Genomic DNA, 11,553 nt, shown 5'->3' with positions numbered 1-11,553 from the left:
TTGAAAATGAGAGGGGGTCCCTCCGCGGGCTCTGAGCTTTGGTGGTTTTCTTGCAGGCGTTTGGTGGCCCAACTAGGTTCCATCATCAGGGTTAGGAGGGAATATGGTTGAAAGAAGAGAAGAAGGAAGAAGGAGAACCATCATCAGGGTTAGGAGGGAATATGGTTGAAGGAAGAGAAGAAGAAAGAGAACTATCATCAGTATTAGGGAATATGGTTGAAAGAAGAGAAGAAGGAAGGAGAACCATCATCAGTATTAGGAGGGAATATGGTTGAAAGAAGAGAAGAAGGAAGAAGGAGAACCATCATCAAGGTTAGGAGGGAATATGGTTGAAGGAAGAGAAGAAGAAGGAGAACCATCATCAGTATTAGGGAATATGGTTGAAAGAAGAGAAGAAGGAAGAAGGAGAACCATCATCAGGGTTAGGAGGGAATATGGTTGAAGGAAGAGAAGAAGAAGGAGAACTATCATCAGTATTAGGGAATATGGTTGAAAGAAGAGAAGAAGGAAGGAGAACCATCATCAGTATTAGGAGGGAATATGGTTGAAAGAAGAGAAGAAGGAAGAAGGAGAACCATCATCAAGGTTAGGAGGGAATATGGTTGAAGGAAGAGAAGAAGAAGGAGAACCATCATCAGTATTAGGGAATATGGTTGAAAGAAGAGAAGAAGGAAGAAGGAGAACCATCATCAGGGTTAGGAGGGAATATGGTTGAAGGAAGAGAAGAAGAAGGAGAACTATCATCAGTATTAGGGAATATGGTTGAAAGAAGAGAAGAAGGAAGGAGAACCATCATCAGTATTAGGAGGGAATATGGTTGAAAGAAGAGAAGAAGGAAGAAGGAGAACCATCATCAGGGTTAGGAGGGAATATGGTTGAAGGAAGAGAAGAAGAAGGAGAACTATCATCAGTATTAGGGAATATGGTTGAAAGAAGAGAAGAAGGAAGAAGGAGAACCATCATCAGGGTTAGGAGGGAATATGGTTGAAGGAAGAGAAGAAGGAGGAAGGAAGAAGGAGAACCAGGGTTAGGAGGGAATATGGTAGAAGGAGGAGAGGAAGGAATAAGGAATGAAGGGGACGGAGGAGGAGAGGAAGGAGCTGTGGGGTCCTCGGTGCTCTCTGAGCTTGGTGGTTTTCTTGTAGATGTTTTGTGGCCTAACTAGGTACCGTCATCAGGGTTAGGAGGGAATATGGGTTGAAGGAAATGAAGGGGGACGAGAAGAAGAGGAAGGAAGAAGGAGAAGGAATGAAGGGGAAGAAGGAAAAGGAGAACCATCATCGGTGTTAGGAGGGAATATGGTTGAAGGAAGAGAAGAAGGAGGAAGGGAGAAGGAGAACCATCATCAGGGTTAGGAGGGAATATGGTTGAAGGAAGAGAAGAAGGAAGAAAGAAGGAGAACCATCATCAGGGTTAGGAGGGAATATGGTTGAAGGAAGAGAAGAAGAAGGAGAACTATCATCAGTATTAGGGAATATGGTTGAAAGAAGAGAAGAAGGAAGAAGGAGAACCATCATCAGGGTTAGGAGGGAATATGGTTGAAGGAAGAGAAGAAGGAGGAAGGAAGAAGGAGAACCAGGGTTAGGAGGGAATATGGTAGAAGGAGGAGAGGAAGGAATAAGGAATGAAGGGGACGGAGGAGGAGAGGAAGGAGCTGTGGGGTCCTCGGTGCTCTCTGAGCTTGGTGGTTTTCTTGTAGATGTTTTGTGGCCTAACTAGGTACCGTCATCAGGGTTAGGAGGGAATATGGGTTGAAGGAAATGAAGGGGGACGAGAAGAAGAGGAAGGAAGAAGGAGAAGGAATGAAGGGGAAGAAGGAAAAGGAGAACCATCATCGGTGTTAGGAGGGAATATGGTTGAAGGAAGAGAAGAAGGAGGAAGGGAGAAGGAGAACCATCATCAGGGTTAGGAGGGAATATGGTTGAAGGAAGAGAAGAAGGAAGAAAGAAGGAGAACCATCATCAGGGTTAGGAGGGAATATGGTTGAAGGAAGAGAAGAAGGAGGAAGGAAGAAGGAGAACCATCATCAGGGCTAGAAGGGAATATGGTTGAAGGAAAGGTTCAGAGAGCACCAAGGAAGCGTTTCTGGTCCCTGGGTGAGGTTGTGTGGCCGTTGATGCTTTCAGATTGAGTGATCCGCTGCAGCTGTGGAGGGTCCCACCCACCCAAACTATCCCGGAGACGTCTGTGGGGAGGCCGGGAAAAAAAGTGCACTCGGTCTCCGGGATGCTCAAGTTGGGAAGATGCCCTGCAGCCTGCAAGAGTGGGGCGAAGGGTGGGTTGCCTTGCCTACATTGCCCCTCCTTCCCTTCTCCCCTCCCCACTTGTTTGATTCTGCGCCCCTTGACTACAAGTAATCCTTCTCTTGTGACCGCAATTGAGGCTCAAACCTTCTGCTCCTAAGCGAGATGGGGGCGAAGTGAGTTTTGGCTCGTTTGAAGACCTTTTTGCCACGGTTGTTAAGCGGATCGCTGCGTGGTTGTTAAGCGATTCATACGTTGGTGAAGTGAATCCTCCAGCTTCCCCCCCTTGGGCTTTGTCAGACGCCGTCTGGGAAGTGTACAAATTGGCAATCACACGATCCCAGGAAGCTGCAGTTTGGATCACTGATTGCATTGCAATGGGCAAAAGCGTCAAAATGTCACTTTTTCCAGTATCTCTGGTCACTAAACGAACGGTTTTAAATCAAGAACTACTTGTTGGGGAAAGGGTACAGATTAGACCCATAGGTCCTCCCCGCTTCCCCTCCAGTGACTGCTTTGTGATTTGGGGTGCCACTTTTTCTGCTGTTTGGCCAGACCCCTGGGCCTTTTAAGAACCTTCTGGCGGCAATGAAGGTGAGCCAGGTAAATGAACCTTTGCTGTCGGGTGATAAGAGCCACTTACTTGTTTTCTTGGATCCAAGCTGTTGTGAAAGGTACGAGCAGGATTAGATTACACTTGGCTACGGTCCTGCACTGTGTAGTGCTGATTAAAGGACACGGATGCTCGGCTGACATGGCTTAATTTATCCTACCTTTGCCCAGACTTTTATCTGCAGAGGAGAAACAATAAATTTTTTTGCACTTATTTTATATTCTGGGAGATTGCCAAATACAGTTAGTCCTCAACTTACGATCACAAGCTGAGCCCCAACTTTCTGTTGCTAAGCAAGTCACTCGTTCACTGAGTTTTGCCCCGTTTTTGCGACTTTTCTTGCCGCAGTTTTTAAGCGAATCACTGCAGTTGTTGAGTTAGTAACACAGTTGTTGAGGGAAATCTGGCTTTCCTCATTGATTTTGCTCGTCAGAAGGTCGCAAAAGGGGAATCACGTGACCCTGGGGCATAAGTCCATGCCAGTTGCCCAGCGTCTGTAATTTTGATCACGTGACCATGGGGAGGCTGCGACGGTCGTTAAGTGTGGAAAATGATGTGTCTCTTTTTTCAATGGTGTAACTTTGAACAGTCCCTAAACAAATGTAAAGTCAAGGAGTTGCTGTAATCTTATATTGTGCAGAAAGTATATTCACTTCTTGGATTTGACGTATAAGCATATATATGTATGTGTATATATAATATATTTGTGTGTATATGTGTGTGTGTGTATGTATGTATATATGTGTATGTGTGTGTGTGTGTACATATATGTATCTATGTGTGTATATGTATATGCATGTATATGGTACTATGTGTGTATGTGTGTGTATGAGTATATGAGGGTGTGTATATGTATGTGTATGCATGTGTATGTGTGTGTGTATATATATATATATACACACATGTGTATATATACACACATGTGTATATATATATATATACACACGTGTCTCATATACACATCTCTCTAACCTGGCTAGAAAGAATATGCATATACACACATGTATATATGTGTGTATGTATATGCATGTATATGTATAGTACTATGTGTGTATATGTGAGTATAAGTATGTATATATGTGTATGTATGTATGTATATATGTGTGTATATGTGTATGTATATGTGTGTATGTGTGTATATATGTATGTATATATCTGTGTGTGTGTGTGTGTGTGTGTGTGTGTGTGTGTGTGTGTGTATGTATGTATGTATGTATGTATGTATGTATGTATAAAGAAAGAAGCAGACATCCTGCGAGCTCCGGAACTTAATTATTTTAAAATTTTAAGTTCCGGAGCTCGCAGGATGTCTGCTTCTTTCTTTACTAATATACTTGGAACTCATATTTTTAGAATAGTTTGTAATATGTATGTATGTATGTATGTGTGTATATATATATCTATATCTATATGTATGTGTGTATGTATGTATATGTATGGTACTATGTATGTGTGTGTATGTGTATCCCTTGTGTGTGAGTTATTAACTAATTATGTAAGTACCCTTTTGGATGGGCCGCAAAGCTGTGTGAATGGGTATAACTGCACATTGCTGCTGGTGAAAGGCTGGGTTGCAGCTGCAATCCTCGAAAGCCGCCTGTCGAATCAGGAGCCGGTCCTGCCAGGTGACTCGGGACTGGAAAGTGAAGCCCCAGAGATGGAGGCACCTCCCAGAAGCCCTTACTTCGCTCAGTGTGAAAGTTGTGTTTGTCTCGAACCAAGCAGCCCAACCTTTTTCATCAGCTCTTATCCAAACAGTTGTGAACTTAGCTCCTGTTTTCACACAGGACCTTGAATCATAACCAGACGTAGTGCATTGGGTTGGCCCAGACTTGAGGCCACCCTAAAAGTTTTGTCAAGTTTGTTGTTGAAAGACCAGGATAGGGATAGATCATCATGAAAAAAAAAATTATGTGGTCATTAAGAGTTAACAACTGTGAGGTCCTTGGTGCTCTCTAAGATTGGTTGTTTGCTGTCTGCAGACGTTTCATTACCAAACTAGGTAATATCATCAATGCTAGAAGGGAGTGAGATTTGCAGAGTGGAGGAAGAGCAAAACGCCTGTGGGGTCCTTGGTGCTCTCTGAACTTGGTGGTTTTCTGAAAACATTTCATTAACCAAACTAGGGAACATCATCAGTTCTAGAAGGGGAGTAGAGTTTCTGAGAGGGAGGAGGGGAGGAGAAGGAGGAAAAGGGCGGGGTGGGGTCGTTGGAACTGGTTGTTTTCTTGCAGACGTTTTATTACCAAACTGGGTAACATCATCAGTGCATCATCCGTCTAGCACTGTTGATAATTACCTAGTTTGGTAATGAAACATTTGCAAGAAAGATAATTCTCTTCTATCCATTATACATTTCCAGCTTTTTAAAAAAAGAGCCAGGGATGAGATGCAACAGACCCTAATACAAATTTTATGATGCTGCTGTCTTAATTGCGTTTCGAGGATTTCTCTTCTGGTTTCCTGTCCTAATATGTACCTGGGCAGGCGGGGAAACGATACTTAACACTGTGTTAATCCATTTATTTCTCCATTTCCTCCTTCCCTTTATTGTCCTTAAAGGCCACCAAGGGAGAGGCAGATGTCACCAGCAGTTCTGCCCAGTATCTTATCTTGGAAGGGCTCACAATTGTGTGGGTGTGTGGGGGAAATACTTGTTGGAATGAATGCAAACTCTTGATTGGAGGCAACTCCTTGATTTAACTTTGGATAGCCTTAGATGGGGAAAGTCAAGACACCTTTTCAAATCCTTCCTGGCCACCACCGGTCTCTTGAAACTAATTTCTGCAGTGGCTCAGGGAAGGTGAGGAAGAAATAATAGGTTGTAAATTCTCCTTTGTTCTCCTCTTCCTCCTCCTCTGAATTATTTGTGAAAAGATGTGCTCAAAGAAAACTGCCAGGGGAATCCCTATGGACCTTTCTCCTATTACGCTTGGAAGAAATCACTTGGGGTTATTGCAGGCTTTTGTCATTCATCAAAGAACTTGAAAAGACCGATAAATCTCCAGAAATCTGGGCCCATCTAGCTAGAATGGACTTCATTTCTAGATTTGCTAATTTTGTAAATCATCACAGTTGTGTTCATTAAGAGAACAATGGTTTATTGTGTGAAGCACGTTTTATTTGGGTTCAGAAGCGTGCCAAACTGGGCTTTAGAAATACCTGGGTTGGTTGTTTTTATTTTAAAATCAATTTCCAGTCTTTTACTTTGCTGCAAAAAACATAATCTCTTCATCCCGACTAAATACACCAAGATATCCCCTCCGTTTAATCCTAATCAGGGTGGATTTGATTTAAATCGAGTTGATTTAAATCATGATTTAAATCACTAGTAAAAAGGCTTGATTTAAATCAACTCAATTTAAATCATAATTTTTAAAGAGCAACCGTCATCTCTGCTACTCCTTTGACCCACTGTTGACTCACCGATAGTCCCAGTGTTGCAGAATATACAGCCTCATGCTACATAACTAAGCTCCATTTCATGCTGAATAAACTATTTATGTATCTTAAATAGAAAACTATCTTATGATAGATTTTTACCCCAAAAGTTTTTTATTAAAATAAATTCGATAAAAATCAAAAAAATCCAATTTAAATAAAAAAAATCTGATTTTTAAAAAAAAATCATTGATTTTTATCCACCCTGATCCTAATACTGTATTCCTCTCTACCACCTTCAGTAAGAAAACTCTGCTTTTTGGTGAACACAACATAATAGTTTTATGCCTATTTTCTGCAAAGGCAGTAGAATTAAGAGATAGCAATTGGGCAGGCCAAGGAGATTCCTGTTTGTGTTGTCTTATCTGAAGGGTGTGAATTCTTTTGTGGCTCAGATCCTCTCTTCCCTTTTAGGAGGTGTCAATTCAGGGCCATTGACAGGAGAGGCCAAATCACAGAATTGTGGAGTTAAGATGGGACCACAAATGTCCTCTAATCCAGCCTTCTGAAATATGCGGAAGGACCAATTAAACCATCTTTGATAAGTCTAGCTTCTTAAAACTCTGAAGTTTAAAGTGGTTGCCTATTTTTTTTTAAAGGTTGATATCTTTTGTTTTACAGGTCAGGTCATTCTGATAAGATTAATGCATTTGTCTGGTATTGGCTTAATATGTTGTGTGAAAACAGTTTGTGCCATGACTTTTGCAAATTAATAGAGAAAAATCCCTACTGGGTTTATTTAAATATCAACCTAACATGGATTAGTAGTAGTAGCACCTCCTCCTCCTCCTCCTCCTCCTCCTCCTCCTCCTCCTCCTCCTTCTTCTTCTTCTTCTTCTTCTTCTTCTTCTTCTTTTTCTCCTTCTTTTTCTCCTTCTTCTTCTCCTCCTCCTCCTCCTCCTCCTCCTCCTCCTTCTTCTTCTTCTCCTTCTTCTCCTTCTCCTCCTTCTTCTCCTTCTCCTCCTCCTCCTCCTCCTCCTCCTTGAAAATTGCCTTGAGCTACTCAGATAATCTCTTTGTAAGTGGGTCTTGGGTAGGGGGGGGGACTTTTGAGGACAGAAGGAAAAGTGGAAGAGCTGAAGTAGAGACTTTATTTTAAAAGAATGAGTTTTCTAACGAGTCTTTCATCAGATTCGTTAGGCATTCAGTACCACCACGAAAGCAAGTTATTTAAAAACAATCTCGGATCCCTTGTAGAAGTGCTGTATTCTTGTCCGAATGCAAAAAAAATAAAAAAATGTCCTTTTTTCTCTGGAGGGTTTTGTTAAATCTATAGCCTCAGCTCGGAAGCCAATCTCACCAATATTTTTTTGCAAATTGGGGCTGTCTCAGACACTTAAGCCCCGGGGGCTTAATCACAAAGGAAATTCTTTCTTTTGTGTCTTTAAATCATCCTTCCAGGATCCACTACCCTGATGCTTCTTTTGTGTATTTCAGTTCTCTGGGTTTGATTTTTTTTTTCTGAATGGGTAGCCAACTAAGCGAAATTCTACTCAGAGCACATATCTGCTGCTTTAAATTAAAAAAAAGAAGAAGAAGAAGGGGAGGGGGAGTTGCAAATACCTATCTTGGATGCAAATAGCTGCCTTGGCGTGCGTGCGTTTGTGTGCATCTCCAATGCAAATAAGAATGGAAAACCCACAACGGGGCGGGTGCGTGGCTTCTCTCCTTTTCCAAGCACCCCGAAGCTGGCTTTGGATGCCTTTGGATTCGTGAGTGTGTTTTGCATGCCACCTCCTCACCCCCTGGCTCCTCCTCCAGGGAAGGGATGCTTCAGCTAGGATTCCGAAGGGCGATCCATTCGTTTTCTGCCAGATGGCACGTCCACCACGTAAGAGTCTCTGGAGCTTACATTAGGGCTGGCTGAGGATGGAGTTAGGGAAAAGTGGCAGCGTGAGTCTCTGCACGCAGGGTTGGGCGAAAGCTTTGCACGGTTTCTAATGCATAGACACTTCCCTTTATCTTCCTGAGTCTGAGTTGAGCAATTGCAATAATGTCTTCATATATAGATATAGATATAGATATAGATATAGATATAGATATATGCATTACTGTTCTAGCCAGGGTTTTTCCTACGTAAATCAAGATGTTTGTATTGCCATAGTTAAGCGACATCCCAAATCACTATTTTCTAGGCTTTATCAGACATTTAAGTAGCATTATGTTGTCTGCTGTAAGACTTGAGGTAATGCTACTTAAATGTCTGATAAAGCCTAGAAAATAGTGATATGGGATGTCACTTAACTATGGCAATACAAACATCTTGATTTATGTAGGAAAAACCCTGGCTAGAACAGTAATGCACATATAGACCTACGAAAAAGAACTATATATATATATATATATATATATTTGTTTATGTAAGTTTTCACGGGTATGTATGTGTGTATAGTTAATATTTCGGGTTTCTTCCCGTGTAATTGTGGATATATCCCTAAAAGGGTAGAAGCGACATTTCGGCAGAATCCCATCTGCCATCATCAGGCTTATATATATATATATCTTTGGTTATTCGGGTTTTCTCCCGCGTAAAATTGGAAGTGTCTTGGCGATGTTTCGACGAAGTCTCATTCGTCACACCAGCCTGAAGATGACAAATGACCAATGAGACTTCGTCGAAACATCACCAAGACACTTCCAATTTTACGTGGGAGAAAACCCGAATAACCAAACACCTACCTACCTACCTACCTACCTACCTACCTACATACATACATACATACATACATACATACCCTTACGATCTCTCAAATATTGATATTTTCTCTTGTCTCGTTTGTAGGGTGTAAACTTTAAGGGTGTTTTAATCCGCTCCGTTAGTCACGAAAGCGGTCTGTCTACCTCTGAACTTCATAATCTACTGTAAAGGGGACAAAATACATTTCGCACAGGATTGTTGGGTTTTTTTTTTTTAAAAAAATTACTATTTGATGCAAAGATCCAAGATGCTTTCTGTGAAACCGGCGGTTTTGGATGCTTTCAGGTTTTTTTTCCTTCCTAACTTTGTTATAAAAGGATTTGCTCCCAAATAAAGCTGCTTGTTTGTTTAAGCGCGACTACTGATTTGTAAAATAGCTGCATTTTGGAAGAGCAAAAGTCCAGAGGGTTTAAAGCCTGTACATATTCAGGTTTTATTCAAATTCCAAGCAAATCTCCTACTGGTTGCAGCAGGTTTCTTGCTAAAATGGAAGAAAGTGTTCTTATTTTGGTGACCAGCACTAAATGTGCATATAACTCTTGTCTTGAAATTATTTAAAGTGCCAAGGAGAAAATCTTGATATCAATAACCACTGTTTATTCACTATTGTTTTGCCACTGATAAATCATTCACCGAACCTTAGTAGTGTAGCCTTCGATTACCATGTGGAAAAAGGGGTTCCATTCCATGCGCTTTTCGTGTTATTTATTATACTAATCCAACAATATTTATAGCATTGACTCAAGAATAGTAAATGCCATTCCTGATCTTTTAAAGCTTTAGATGCAGCCATGCGAGGAATACTCATTCACGTCACTCCTTTTCACTCTGTTTCTTGCCCGCCTTCTCTACAGGCCAGGTTTGTTAGGTCTGCGACAGAATTTACTGCAAGCCATGAATCGTGGTTTATAAAGCACATTATGGCTTAGCGTGATGCATGAAAGCAAATTGTGCAGTCCCAACGTTCCTTGTGTGATTCAGCTTCACTTTGCCATTGCTGTATCAAAAATATGACAGCAATGAACATATTTAGCAGTCTTGACACATTTATTTGTCATTCAAGAAACAGGAGCCAAAATACCATATTTTTCAGAATGGATGGCTGAACTGGACACAGAAGCTTTTGGATGGAGTGAGAATGTAAATCACAGGCCCACATTTGATTTGAAGGCAGTTCTGGGTTTAGCAAAGCCATTCATCTAGATTTATAAGACAGCAAGTATAGACTTAAGGTAGTCAGGGTAAGATTTAATTGCAAGTTACTCTTTTTTTTTTCCTTAACCTAAAAGATTTTTTAAAAAATCTTAACTTTTCCAAAAAGATCAGTTTTTAAGTCCAGTGGTCTAGAGAATGATAGGGTGGGCCTTTAAATGCCATGTGGGTATGTTGTGTGGTGCTTTAGAGATCCCAAGAATATTTTAAGACGAGTCTCGGCCAGGGGTATTCAAACTTGGCAACTTTAAGACTTGTGGACTTCAACTCCCAGAATTCCCCAGCCAGGCAACTTTAAGACTTGTGGACTAGCTTTGCTGGCTAGGGAATTCTGGGAATTGAAGTCCACAAATCTTAAAGTTGCCAAGTTTGGAGACCCTTGGTCTAAGCCACACTGATTGCTGGCATATTACAACAGCCATCCTGGCTGAGCTTGATGGGAGTTGTAGTCCAATGCATCATGCCTGGAAAGTTTATTTTAGGACAGTTGCCTCAGCTTTGCGATGCTGAAGCCTAAAAACTTAACCTTGTGGAGAAAAATGATAAGATATCCAGGCAGTTTTTATTTCTGGTGTATGTTTAATCGCCGAGGTGCATTGTGGTTTGTTGTATTTTAAAGAGGGAGGAGGAAAGGATGTGGTTTAACAGCTTCCTTGACCAAGGCTCTCGGATCAAGATTCTCCGGGCCGCAAAACAGCATTTTGCATTTTGATTTTGACTAAGTGGAGCGAATTTGATTAGGAGAGGGGAGAAGGTTAAAATTGGGGAATCCCGTGATTCGTGCGGTTAAATGTAGGTCCTTGATGGTACTCACAATGTGCCTTTTATTTATTTTTTAAAAAATTTGTCGGTTGCCCGTCTTCTCCACAAGGCAATTCTTTTTGCCAGATCTAACAGGTGCTTGCTGTTTATCAACCTGTTCTGTGTTATTTGTGGCATTAGCCCCATTCTGTGGATAAGGAAGACTGAGGCTGTGAACCTGTGGTATTATTTACAGCCAGGGTGGATAAAAATCAATCATTTTTTAAAAAAAAATTAAAAAAAATCAGATTTTTTTTATTTAAATCGGATTTTTTTTATTTAAATCGAATTTATTTTAATAAAAAACTTTTGGGGTAAAAATCTATCGTAACATAGTTTTCTATTTAAAATACATAAATAATTTAGCTTATTCAGCATGAAATGGAGCTTAGTTATGTAGCATGAGGCTGTATATTCTGCAACACTGGGACTGTCGGTGAGTCAACAGTGGGTCAAAGGAGTAGCAGAGATGACAGTTGCTCTTTAAAAATTATGATTTAAATCGAGTTGATTTAAATCAAGCCTTTTTACTAGTGATTTAAATC

At 40.9% G+C, this 11,553-nt stretch overlaps 1 protein-coding gene across 3 annotated transcripts in view; it reads left to right on the top strand.

Annotated features, from left to right (window-relative positions):
* The window catches only part of PFKFB3 (6-phosphofructo-2-kinase/fructose-2,6-biphosphatase 3), an 87,936-nt gene that overhangs the window by 51,109 nt on the left and 25,274 nt on the right, over window positions 1-11,553 (top strand). The gene's annotated exons all lie outside the window — the stretch shown is intronic.

This window comes from Pituophis catenifer, unplaced genomic scaffold, assembly GCF_029215685.1.
Source record: "Pituophis catenifer annectens isolate HBS135680 unplaced genomic scaffold, rPitCat1.0.hap2 SCAF_7, whole genome shotgun sequence".
NCBI classification, from domain to species: domain Eukaryota; kingdom Metazoa; phylum Chordata; class Lepidosauria; order Squamata; family Colubridae; genus Pituophis; species Pituophis catenifer.
The sequence above is the reverse complement of the archived record's forward strand: the minus strand, read 5'-3'. Positions and strand labels throughout refer to the sequence as shown.